This window comes from Rutidosis leptorrhynchoides, chromosome 11 (assembly GCF_046630445.1).
Source record: "Rutidosis leptorrhynchoides isolate AG116_Rl617_1_P2 chromosome 11, CSIRO_AGI_Rlap_v1, whole genome shotgun sequence".
Taxonomy (NCBI): Eukaryota; Viridiplantae; Streptophyta; class Magnoliopsida; order Asterales; family Asteraceae; genus Rutidosis; species Rutidosis leptorrhynchoides.
This window is the reverse complement of record NC_092343.1, coordinates 138,677,317-138,689,774: the sequence shown is the minus strand read 5'-3', so window position 1 is coordinate 138,689,774 and position 12,458 is coordinate 138,677,317.

Sequence of the window (12,458 nt, the reverse complement as noted above, 5' to 3'; positions counted from 1 at the left end):
AAACATAAGTTTTTATTTAATTTATATAAATATTTTATATATTTATTAAAATAGAAAATTTAAACAGAAAAATAAAAAAAATAAAATAAAATATAAACCTGTCAAACGAAAGCTCCTGATCTAAAATTTGATACCCCGCGACTCGCGGAGTTTCCAGCTTCGAGCACCGCAACTCGCGGAGCCGTCTGACACGGGCCACACAGAAACCCTAACAACATTTATTACGGTGTAATTATTATTTATTATTATTATTAACCCTAATTACTTAATTATTATTATAATTAGTTTTAAATTTTTAAAATAAATTGTATTTTAAATTTTAATTAGTTTAATTAGTTTATAAAATTAATAGTTTTATAAATTAAATAATATAAAAATAATATTTTTATAAAAATTGTAATTTTTACAACTTTTTGTATATTTTTATATTTTGTCCCTTTTTAATTGTTTTAGCGTAATATTTGTATTTTTTCGCTAGTTTTTAGTTTTAAAATTAGTTTTTGCCATAAGTTATATTTTTATTTATAGATTTTTAGACTTTGCCGTAAAATCCCTTAAGTGCTTTTTCTTTAGACTAAGATTTCGGTGCTTTAGAATTTTGCGACGCCTTTTTAAGTTTTAGTTTCTTTTTAAGTTATTGCCATTTGGGATATAGTTTTACTTGTAAGCTTTAATATTTTTAGACGCCTTTTACCTATGTATCAATTATCATTCCAATTAGTAATCTCAATTTGCGATTATAATTTTAAGTTAGTGATAGTAATAAGGTTGGGTTAGTCGAGTGTTTTTAAGTTCTATAAGTCACTCTTTTTCTTTCTTATTTTTATTTTTCGATCTTTTTCCGACACGCTCTTTTTCTTTCTTATTTCTCGCTATTCTAATTTTTAGGACATAGATTTTTTTTATTCTACTTCTTATCTAAATTTCTTAAAATTACAAAAATTTATTTTAAGTGGTTAAATTGATAGACATCAAAATTTTCTGGTTCGTAGTAATAGTTGGATTTGTACGTGGACCGGGTTATTGGAGCCAAACAGTCCTCAATTATATTGAGACCAAACGAATCCTGCCCCTCTGCTGCATCTTTTGGCTATTCGAAACGTGGGCAAAATCAGAAAAGTCTATTAATTGAATAACTTATATAATTTTTCTTTCCTTTTTAAAAACTAATAGGATAATCAGTGAATGCACCGAGCAAGACGTTCACCACCTTTTGTACGTTCACCACCTGTAACTAGATCAAGACATTTAGCAAATATTATCGCCGTTGATTTTTCTTTAGAATCGTCATCCAGTCGACCAAGTACTCCAGTTCAAATTTCCGATAATCTATTTTTTGAACCCGACCTCACAATTGAGAATCCGGAGAATATTCAGGGACGATTCATAGATCCTGAACCACTAAACTTTCCTCCGGAACCACCAATCATTCAAACAGAGATTGTTAAGGAACGAACCATTAAATTAGAATCCTCTAGTGATTCAGATTCAACAAATTCAATTATGGAGAATCTGGAACCTTTAAGTATGGAAGACCGAATGAGAGCTAAACGCACTGGCCAAGGTCACGCAATTACTCATCCAGACATTAATGCGCCAGATTACGAAATCAAAGGACAAATTCTACACATGGTGACTAATCAATGCCAATTTAGTGGTGCGCCGAAGGAAGATCCAAATAAACATCTTCGTACCTTTAATAGGATCTGCACTCTATTTAAAATCCGAGAAGTGGAGGATGAACAGATATATCTCATGTTATTTCCCTGGACTTTAAAGGGAGAAGCCAAAGATTGGTTGGAATCGTTACCTGAAGGGGCGATTGATACATGGGACGTTTTAGTTGAAAAATTTCTTAAACAATTCTTTCCGGCATCTAAAGCCGTAAGACTTCAAGGAGAAATTGTTACGTTCACACAGAAACCGAATGAAACTCTATATGAGGCGTGGACAAGATTTGGAAAGTTATTAAGAGGATGTCCGCAACATGGTTTAGATACCTGTCAAATAGTACAAATATTCTACCAAGGATGCGACATCACTACAAGGAAAGACATCGATATAGCAGCTGGTGGTTCTATTATGAAGAAAACAGAAACTGATGCTTACAAAATTATTGATAACACTGCTTCCCACTCACATGAGTGGTACCAAGAAAAAGATATCGTTAGATCATCTAAAGCAGCTAGAGCCGATTCTAGCCATGACTTAGATTCCATTTCCGCAAAGATAGATGCTGTCGAGAGACGAATGGAAAAGATGACTAAAGATATACACTCAATACGAATTAGTTGTGAGCAGTGTGGAGGACCACATTTGACAAAAGATTGTCTCAGTATTGAACTAACAATGGAACAAAGAGAGAATATTTCATACATAAACCAAAGGCCTGGAAATAATTATCAACCGCCAAGACCGATTTACAATCAAAACCAGAACTGTAACCGAAATATTCCATACAACAACCAACAAGGTCCTAGCAATCAACAAGTATCCAATAATACTTACAATCAGCAAAGACCTAATTTTCAAAACAAACCACCACAACAAACCGATGATAAAAAGCCAAATTTAGAAGATATGATGACGAAGTTAAAACTCAAACGCAGTTTTTCACATCTCAAAAACAAACTAATGAACAAAATGCTCAAGCATTAGAAATCAACAAGCTTCTATTCAAAACTTGGAACAAGAAGTAAGTAACCTAGCAAGGTTAATAGGTGAAAGAAAACCGGAAAGTTTACCTAGTGATACAAATGCTAACCCCCGGAATGAAACAGCTAAAGCTATTACCACAAGAAGTGGTACAACACTTAAACCACCTGAAATACCTGTAACTTCTGATGAAGCTATTCCTACTCCACAAGAACCACAACCTGAACAAGATAAGGAAAAAGAACCGGTAGTTGAAAAGGTTAATGAAGATAACACAGTTAAGGCTAAACCTTATGTTAAACCATACCAACCACCACTTCCTTACCCGAGTAAAATGAAGAAAGAGAAACTTGAAGCCGAGCAATCCAAATTCTTGGATATGTTTAAACAGATAAATGTAAATCTTCCTTTCATTGATGTGATTTCAGGAATGCCTAGATATGCTAAATTCTTGAAAGATCTAATCTCGAATAGAAAGAAAATGGAAGAACTCTCGGCTGTTACTATGAACGCTAATTGTTCAGCAGTGCTGTTGAATAAGATACCAGAAAAATTATCTGATCCAGGAAGTTTTACAATTCCATGTTTTCTTGGTAGTCTTAGTTCAATAGAAGCATTAGCAGACTTCGGTGCTAGTATAAATCTAATGCCGTATTCACTATACGCTAAACTAGACCTTGGAGAATTGAAACCAACAAGAATAAGTATACAACTAGCCGATCGATCAATAAAATATCCTAGAGGGATAATGGAGAACATGCTAGTTAAAGTTGGTACTTTAGTATTTCTAGTAGATTTTGTTGTTCTGGACATGGAAGAAGATTCTCAAGTTCCTCTCATATTAGGAAGACCATTCTTAAACACGGCTAAAGCAATGATAGACGTGTTTGGTAAGAAACTGACCCTAAGTATAGAGGATGAGAGTGTTACCTTTTCAGTTGATAGAGCAATGCAACAACCCAATCTGCAGATGATACATGTTATTATATTCAAACTATAGACTCACATGCAGAATTGTTAGAAGAATTTCCAGAATTACAAGGAACAGGAGAATGTTCTTTAGGAGAAGGTAATGAAACAATTGATGAAGCTGAAATATTAGCTACACTTATAGCTAATGGATATGAACCAACAACAGAAAAAATTCAAATGCTAAAAGAAGAAGACAGATATCGATATAAATCATCAATAGAAAAACCTCCAAAATTAGAGTTAAAGCCACTTCCAAACCATTTGGAATACGCTTATTTAAATGGTGAATCTGAATTACCTGTAATAATATCGTCTTCTCTTACTGAAAATGAAAAATCTCAACTCATTTCTGTGTTGAAAGCTCATAAAACAGCCATTGCATGGAAGATTCATGATATTAAAGGAATAAGTCCTTCGTATTGCACACATAAAATCCTTATGGAAGAAGGTCATAAAACGTATGTGCAACGCCAACGAAGACTAAATCCGAATATGCAAGATGTTGTTAAAAAAGAAATAATTAAACTGGTAGATGCAGGTTTAATTTATCCAATCTCTGATAGTTCATGGGTAAGCCCAGTTCAATGCGTGCCTAAGAAGGGTGGCATGACTTGTAGTGACCCGAACTTTTCCATGTTTATATATATTAATTGAGATTGATGTTTACATGATTAAATGTTTCCAACATGTTAAGCAATCAAACTTGTTAAGACTTGATTAATTGAAATAGGTTTCATATAGACAATTGACCACCCAAGTTGACCGGTGATTCACGAACGTTAAAACTTGTAAAAAAAAAAACTATATGATGACATATATATGGTTATATATATAGTTAACATGATATTATGATAAGTAAACATATCGTTAATTATATTAACAATGAACTACATATGTAAAAACAAGACTACTAACTTAATGATTTTGAAACGAGACATATATGTAACGTTTATCGTTGTAACGACATTTAATGTATATATATCATATTAAGAGATATTCGTACATCATAATATCATGATAATATAATAATTTAAAATCTCTTTTGATATTATAAACATTGGGTTAACAACATTTAACAAGATCGTTAACCTAAAGGTTTCAAAACAACACTTACATGTAACGACTAACGATGACTTAACGACTCAGTTAAAATGTATATACATGTAGTGTTTTAATATGTATTTATACACTTTTGAAAGACTTCAATACACTTATCAAAATACTTCTACTTAACAAAAATGCTTACAATTACATTCTCGTTCAGTTTCATCAACAATTCTACTCGTATGCACCCGTATTCGTACTCGTACAATACACAGCTTTTAGATGTATGTACTATTGGTATATACACTCCAATGATCAGCTCTTAGCAGCCCATGTGAGTCACCTAACACATGTGGGAACCATCATTTGGCAACTAGCATGAAATATCTCATAAGATTACAAAAATATGAGTAATCATTCATGACTTATTTACATGAAAACAAAATTACATATCCTTTATATCTAATCCATACACCAACGACCAAAAACACCTACAAACACTTTCATTCTTCAATTTTCTTCATCTAATTAAACTCTCTCAAGTTCTATCTTCAAGTTCTAAGTGTTCTTCATAAATTCCAAAAGTTCTAGTTTCATAAAATCAAGAATACTTTCAAGTTTGCTAGCTCACTTCCAATCTTGTAAGGTGATCATCCAACCTCAAGAAATCTTTGTTTCTTACAGTAGGTTATCATTCTAATACAAGGTAATAATCATATTCAAACTTTGGTTCAATTTCTATAACTATAACAATCTTATTTCAAGTGATGATCTTACTTGAACTTGTTTTCGTGTCATGATTTTGCTTCAAGAACTTTGAGCCATCCAAGGATCCATTGAAGCTAGATCCATTTTTCTCTTTTCCAGTAGGTTCATCCAAGGAACTTAAGGTAGTAATGATGTTCATAACATCATTCGATTCATACATATAAAGCTATCTTATTCGAAGGTTTAAACTTGTAATCACTAGAACATAGTTTAGTTAATTCTAAACTTGTTCGCAAACAAAAGTTAATCCTTCTAACTTGACTTTTAAAATCAACTAAACACATGTTCTATATCTATATGATATGCTAACTTAATGATTTAAAACCTGGAAACACGAAAAACACCGTAAAACCGGATTTACGCCGTCGTAGTAACACCGCGGGCTGTTTTGGGTTAGTTAATTAAAAACTATGATAAACTTTGATTTAAAAGTTGTTATTCTGAGAAAATGATTTTTATTATGAACATGAAACTATATCCAAAAATTATGGTTAAACTCAAAGTGGAAGTATGTTTTCTAAAATGGTCATCTAGACGTCGTTCTTTCGACTGAAATGACTACCTTTACAAAAACGACTTGTAACTTATTTTTCCGACTAGAAACCTATACTTTTTTTGTTTAGATTCATAAAATAGAGTTCAATATGAAACCATAGCAATTTGATTCACTCAAAACGGATTTAAAATGAAGAAGTTATGGGTAAAACAAGATTGGATAATTTTTCTCATTTTAGCTACGTGAAAATTGGTAACAAATCTATTCCAACCATAACTTAATCAACTTGTATTATATATTATGTAATCTTGAGATACCATAGACACGTATACAATGTTTCGACCTATCATGTCGACACATCTATATATATTTCGGAACAACCATAGACACTCTATATGTGAATGTTGGAGTTAGCTATACAGGGTTGAGGTTGATTCCAAAATATATATAGTTTGAGTTGTGATCAATACTGAGATACGTATACACTGGGTCGTGGATTGATTCAAGATAATATTTATCGATTTATTTCTGTACATCTAACTGTGGACAACTAGTTGTAGGTTACTAACGAGGACAGCTGACTTAATAAACTTAAAACATCAAAATATATTAAAAGTGTTGTAAATATATTTTGAACATACTTTGATATATATGTATATATTGTTATAGGTTCGTGAATCAACCAGTGGCCAAGTCTTACTTCCCGACGAAGTAAAAATCTGTGAAAGTGAGTTATAGTCCCACTTTTAAAATCTAATATTTTTGGGATGAGAATACATGCAGGTTTTATAAATGATTTACAAAATAGACACAAGTACGTGAAACTACATTCTATGGTTGAATTATCGAAATCGAATATGCCCCTTTTTATTAAGTCTGGTAATCTAAGAATTAGGGAACAGACACCCTAATTGACGCGAATCCTAAAGATAGATCTATTGGGCCTAACAAACCCCATCCAAAGTACCGGATGCTTTAGTACTTCGAAATTTATATCATATCCGAAGGGTGTCCCGGAATGATGGGGATATTCTTATATATGCATCTTGTTATTGTCGGTTACCAGGTGTTCACCATATGAATGATTTTTTATCTCTATGTATGGGATGTGTATTGAAATATGAAATCTTGTGGTCTATTGTTACGATTTGATATATATAGGTTAAACCTATAACTCACCAACATTTTTGTTGACGTTTTAAGCATGTTTATTCTCAGGTGATTATTAAGAGCTTCCGCTGTCGCATACTTAAATAAGGACAAGATTTGGAGTCCATGCTTGTATGATATTGTGTAAAAACTGCATTCAAGAAACTTATTTTGTTGTAACATATTTGTATTGTAAACCATTATGTAATGGTCGTGTGTAAACAGAATATTTTAGATTATCATTATTTGATAATCTACGTAAAGCTTTTTAAACCTTTATTGATGAAATAAAGGTTATGGTTTGTTTAAAAATGAATGCAGTCTTTGAAAAACGTCTCATATAGAGGTCAAAACCTCGCAATGAAATCAATTAATATGGAACGTTTTTAATCAATAAGAACGGGACATTTCAGTTGGTATCCGAGCGTTGGTCTTAGAGAACCAGAAAATTTGCATTAGTGTGTCTTATCGAGTTTGTTAGGATGCATTAGTGAGTCTGGACTTCGACCGTGTTTTCTTTAAAAATGATTGCTTAACATTTTTGTTGGAAACTATATATTTTTAACATATGAATATTATGTGATATATTAATCTCTTAACGTGTTTGATATTATGTGATAGATGTCTACCTCTAGAACAAGTCCCATTGACTCACCTAATAATAATGAAGAGTCAAATGTAAATTGGAATGATTTGTGGACTGATTCACAAGTTCCCGAAGAGGAACCGGAAGAAGAGTCGGAACCGGAAGAAGAATCGGAACCGGAAGAAGAATCGGAACCGGATGAAGAAATAGAACCGGTGGGGGAAATAATAAAACGGTTAAGTAAAAGAAAATCCTCAACCAACCGACCAAAGTTAATTATGGTCAATGGTGTTTCCGCCAAGGAAGCAAAATATTGGGAGGATTACCAATTCTCCGATGAATCGGATTCCGACGAGAATTCCGATGATGTTATAGAAATTACCCCAACTGAATTTAAAAAGGCAAAAGAAAATAATAAGGGAAAGGGCATAAAAATAGAGAAATCTAATTCCAACCCCGATGAACTTTATATGTATCGTCAACCCCCGAAGTCCTTAAGTTGTAACAATGACCCGGGAACCTCTAAACCACCAGGTTTTTCTAAACCAATGTGGACAACGACGGCTCGTATTAGGGGAACATCATATATCCCTAGAAACTTGGCAAAACGAATCAAAACCGAAGAAGAAGAAACGAGCGAGTCGGAATAAGATAGTTGTATTCGTGTGGTGTAATATATGGAATATAGTGTTCTTATGCTTTATGATATATGTAAAAATTGCTTGTATTAATAAGTATTTTTTTTTATGAATCTAACTCTTGTCTATTTTACAGTTTAAAAACACAAAATGGATAGACAACCCAATATTTTAAGAGACCTACCCGGAGACATGATTGATGAAATCTTGTCTAGAGTCGGCCAGAATTCTTCGGCACAACTATTTAAGGCGAGATCAGTTTGTAAGACATTCGAAGAACGTTCCAAGAATGTCTTGGTTTATAAGAGACTTTCGTTTGAAAGATGGGGGATATCACATTGGGAAACCCATAAGTTACGATGTGTTTACTTTGACGCATATATTGCGGGGAACCCAAATGCTATTTTACGCAACGGGTTAAGAAATTATTTTGACTCAATATATCCGAATATTGGACTTCGTGATTTAGAAAAAGCGGCTAACATGCAACATAAAGAAGCATGTTATGCTTACGGATTAGTAATGTTCGCTTCTCACCAAAGTGAGAACAAGAACATCGGGCTACAACTATTAAACAAAACGTTTCCACAAGTGACGGAGTCGGTAATTGGGGTAAGAAATGAGGTTTTTAGATTATTACGGGACTGTTGGACATTACGTAACCCTCGTCCCTTTGATGACGTTACAACACGCTGTCTTATCAACGGCCATAACGGTTATGTTGCACAAGACCAAGGATGGGAAGTAGTCCTAGTAAAACCAGAATGCATGACTTGTTTCTGGACGTATGAATTACGTGTCTTTATTGCCTTTGCTGAACGACTTGTGTACTAGCTAGAATTGTCTTCACAACTATCTTGTATTAAAGTTATTGTGTGCTATATTTCATGCTTTATGTAAAATAAGCGGTATTGTAAGTTTGTAAAATATTGTATAAAAGTTTGAACGCGAAATATTATTATAATCAGTTTTTCATATAGAATTGTAGTAGTTGAATTGTATATTAGCTACTAAGTATGAACTTAACGGGTAGGTACTACCCGAATTTAAACTTATAAAACGCTAATATGAAGAAAAAGCTTTTATAAATGAGTTCATATTATGCTACGAAATACTATTAACTACTCTTAATATTCTGTATGATTAACTTGTTCCATTTAACTATTTTGAAGGAAATGGCACCGACTACTCGACACACCGTGAATATGAATGAAGAGGAATTCCGTACTTTTCTAGCTTCAAATATAGCCGCAGTACAGACTGCGCTACATACCAACAATAACCTTGGATCTAGCAGTACAGGAAATCGTGTAGGATGCACCTACAAAGAATTTACTGCCTGCAAACCTTTGGAATTTGATGGAACCGAAGGACCGATCGGATTGAAACGGTGGACCGAGAAGGTTGAATCGGTGTTTGCCATAAGTAAGTGTACTGAAGAGGACAAAGTGAAGTACGCTACGCATACCTTCACAGGTTCTGCGTTAACATGGTGGAATACCTATCTAGAGCAAGTGGGACAAGATGATGCGTACGCACTACCGTGGTCAGCATTCAAGCACTTGATGAACGAGAAGTACCGTCCCAGAACCGAGGTCAATAAGCTCAAGACAGAACTTAGAGGGTTACGAACCCAAGGATTTGATATTACCACGTACGAAAGACGATTCACAGAATTGTGCCTATTGTGTCCGGGAGCATTCGAAGATGAGGAAGAGAAGATCGACGCGTTTGTGAAAGGATTACCGGAAAGAATCCAAGAAGATATAAGTTCACACGAGCCCGCCTCCATACAACAGGCATGTAGAATGGCTCACAAACTAGTGAACCAGATTGAAGAAAGAATTAAAAAACAGACTGCTGAAGAGGCCAATGTGAAGCAAGTCAAAAGAAAGTGGGAGGAAAATGGTGATAAGAATCACCAATACAACAACAACAGCAATTACAACAATAATCGCAACAATTATCCCAACAATCGCAACATCAATCGCAACTACAACAAACGGCCCAACAACAACAACAACAACAACAGCAACTACAACAATCATCCCAACAACAATAATAACCGCAACAACAACAACAATCAGAAGCAACTATGCCAAAGGTGTGAAAAGAATCACTCGGGGTTCTGCACCAAATTTTGCAACAAGTGTAAAAGAAATGGTCATAGCACGGCGAAGTGTGAGGTCTACGGACCAGGGGTTAATAGAACGAAAGGAACAAATGGTGTCGGAACGAGTAATGGCGGAGCAAGTAGTGTCGGAGCAAGTTATGCCAATGTAGTTTGTTATAAATGTGGAAAACCAGGCCACATTATTAGAAATTGCCCGAACCAGGAGAACACGAATGGACAAGGCCGTGGAAGAGTTTTCAATATTAATGCGGTAGAGGCACAGGAAGACCCGGAGCTTGTTACGGGTACGTTTCTTATTGACAATAAATCTGCTTACGTTTTATTTGATTCGGGTGCGGATAGAAGCTATATGAGTAGAGATTTTTGTGCTAAATTAAGTTGTCCATTGACGCCTTTGGATAGTAAATTTTTACTCGAATTAGCAAATGGTAAATTAATTTCAGCAGATAATATATGTCGAAATCGAGAAATTAAACTGGTTAGCGAAACATTTAAGATTGATTTGATACCAGTAGAGTTAGGGAGTTTTGATGTGATAATCGGTATGGACTGGTTGAAAGAAGTGAAAGCGGAGATCGTTTGTTACAAAAATGCAATTCGCATTATACGAGAAAAAGGAAAACCCTTAATGGTGTACGGAGAAAAGGGCAACACAAAGCTACATCTTATTAGTAATTTGAAGGCACAAAAACTAATAAGAAAAGGTTGCTATGCTGTTCTAGCACACGTCGAGAAAGTACAAACTGAAGAAAAGAGCATCAATGATGTTCCCATTGCAAAAGAATTTCCCGATGTATTTCCGAAAGAATTACCGGGATTACCCCCACATCGATCCGTTGAATTTCAAATAGATCTTGTACCAGGAGCTGCACCAATAGCTCGTGCTCCTTACAGACTCGCACCCAGCGAGATGAAAGAACTGCAAAGCCAATTACAAGAACTTTTAGAGCGTGGTTTCATTCGACCAAGCACATCACCGTGGGGAGCTCCTGTTTTGTTTGTCAAGAAGAAAGATGGTACATTCAGGTTGTGTATCGACTACCGAGAGTTGAACAAACTTACCATCAAGAACCGCTACCCACTACCGAGAATCGACGACTTATTTGATCAACTACAAGGCTCGTCTGTTTATTCAAAGATTGACTTACGTTCCGGGTATCATCAAATGCGGGTGAAAGAAGATGATATTCCAAAGACTGCTTTCAGAACACGTTACGGTCATTACGAGTTTATGGTCATGCCGTTTGGTTTAACTAATGCACCAGCTGTGTTCATGGACCTTATGAACCGAGTGTGTGGACCATACCTTGACAAGTTTGTCATTGTTTTCATTGATGACATACTTATTTACTCAAAGAATGACCAAGAACACGGTGAACATTTGAGAAAGGTGTTAGAAGTATTGAGGAAGGAAGAATTGTACGCTAAGTTTTCAAAGTGTGCATTTTGGTTGGAAGAAGTTCAATTCCTCGGTCACATAGTGAACAAAGAAGGTATTAAGGTGGATCCGGCAAAGATAGAAACTGTTGAAAAGTGGGAAACCCCGAAAACTCCGAAACACATACGCCAGTTTTTAGGACTAGCTGGTTACTACAGAAGGTTCATCCAAGACTTTTCCAGAATAGCAAAACCCTTGACTGCATTAACGCATAAAGGGAAGAAATTTGAATGGAATGATGAACAAGAGAAAGCGTTTCAGTTATTGAAGAAAAAGCTAACTACGGCACCTATATTGTCATTGCCTGAAGGGAATGATGATTTTGTGATTTATTGTGACGCATCAAAGCAAGGTCTCGGTTGTGTATTAATGCAACGAACGAAGGTGATTGCTTATGCCTCTAGACAATTGAAGATTCACGAACAAAATTATACGACGCATGATTTGGAATTAGGCGCGGTTGTTTTTGCATTAAAGACTTGGAGGCACTACTTATATGGGGTCAAAAGTATTATATATACCGACCACAAAAGTCTTCAACACATATTTAATCAGAAACAACTGAATATGAGGCAGCG